General features: G+C 54.2%; 1 protein-coding gene across 1 annotated transcript in view; it reads right to left on the reverse strand.

Moving 5' to 3' along the window:
- LOC102369289 overlaps positions 1–266 on the reverse strand; it is a 12,685-nt gene extending 12,419 nt beyond the window's left edge. Inside the window, exon 1 of the mRNA XM_006020975.3 lies at positions 134–266. The gene's annotated coding sequence lies outside the window, so the exon portion shown is untranslated. The remainder of the gene's footprint in view (positions 1–133) is intronic.
- Between the last annotated feature and the right edge of the window lie 1,390 nt (positions 267–1,656).

The following is a 1,656-nucleotide window of genomic DNA, read 5'->3' on the forward strand; positions in this document are numbered from 1 at the left end:
CAGGTCGGGACGAGCTGGTCCGGGGGCTCCAGCGCTGCCCCGGGCTCACGGGGCCCTTGTCCCCCCGCTGCAGGGCACCCCAACAGCTCCCGCAAGGGGGACCCTCCTTGCCCCTGCACCCTCTAGCCCTCACCATTGCACCAGGACGCCGCAGGCCTGCATCTGCTCATCCCAGTGTCCAAGCAGTTGCTACCAGAACCAGGAAGCTAATAAACCTCCTGCCCTTCCCCCTCCCCCCACCCCTGTCCTGACCAACAGCAGCCCCATGTCTGCTAGCCCTTCCCTAGGCCCTGTGCTGGACACCCTGGAAATGCCAGCAGGTGGGGCCTGGTCTTGTCCTACAGCAAAACTTTCGCTACCAGGATGAGCCAGCCTGTCCAGCAGCAGGAAGGGTGGATTGTAGGACAAAGTGGGGAGCTAGGGTGACACTAGGCACCCCTCTCCACCAGACCTTGGAAGAAAAAACCATAGATGTACCCATTCAACAGCCAGACAGGAGCTGAATCTGGCTGGCCAGCGTACACAGGCTGAAAGAAGTGGAGTAGGTGTCCTCACCCATCAACTTTGCACAGCCACTGTAAGACCTGGCACCTGCAATGGCTGGTGGGCCTGAACCCCAGTCCAGGTGTTCATCTGTACAGCAATGCCCTGGGTGTGTAAATGAACCCAGTGGAGGATGTGCTCCCTACACAGCCCAAGTCAGCAGGCTTCATCCTGCACTTACACACTCATGAGTGCTTGCCCCCTCTCCTCACTTTGCTTCCAGCAGGGCCCCTGAGTTGCTGTAGTGACAGAAAAGCTGGTATTCACACTCCTTCACTTACCCCATGGGGAAGGGAGAGCAAAGTCTGCTTGGAATAAAACACTGTCAAGGCCACTGTACTCAGCAAATGACTCGTGATGGTCGTGCCCAGTCCCATGCTCCTACTGTGCTTGGCACAGGTTCTCATCTGCTCCCAAGCTGAGCTAAACACTGCAAACCAGAAAGTGATTTGTCCTTTTACCTGCTGCTCACTTCAATTTATGCAAAACATCGTCCACAACAGATTCTAGCATCATTTAATAGCATGTGAAGAAGCAGGTTGTCACCTATGAAAGCTTATGCCACTCAGTCAGCCACCAGGGTGACACGGTGCCATGAGGTCCTTCTAAGGGTGCTGCACAATATTAGCATCGTTAGATATGCAAACTCCTAAACAGGGTTAACAAGATAAACCCAGAGATTTCAAACAAGAATCCATACTGTCAAAAACACTCTGATCTGTAGTGGTCTTTGAGTTCTTTGCAACAGAAGAATTGCTCTATAATTTTCTGTAGTCAAAAAAATGAGAGAAAGGTAAGAACTGAAGTTTTTTGAGGAGTGCCCTGAATCTAACAAGGGGTGCCTTGAGTCTAAAGAGGTTGATAACCACTGCTCGAAAGTGCTACTCTACCCTGCCTTTGGCCTAACATCCTAATGATGGCCAAGGCTCCACTCACCACGACTGCTTGGCAGGGCCTTTCCACTGCACAGCTCCAAAAGTGGAACTTCCCAGTTAGGCTCGGAAGCGGCGAGAGACGCGCGGGTGAAAGCTCGCTGCGCCCCCGCTTCCCAGAAGCCCCCCAAAACCCTCCAGCAGCCGCGGAGCCCCCCTCCGACCCCCAGCACAGCCGGGG

The sequence above is a fragment of the Alligator sinensis genome, unplaced genomic scaffold, assembly GCF_000455745.1.
Source record: "Alligator sinensis unplaced genomic scaffold, ASM45574v1 scaffold161_1, whole genome shotgun sequence".
Lineage (NCBI taxonomy): Eukaryota > Metazoa > Chordata > Crocodylia > Alligatoridae > Alligator > Alligator sinensis.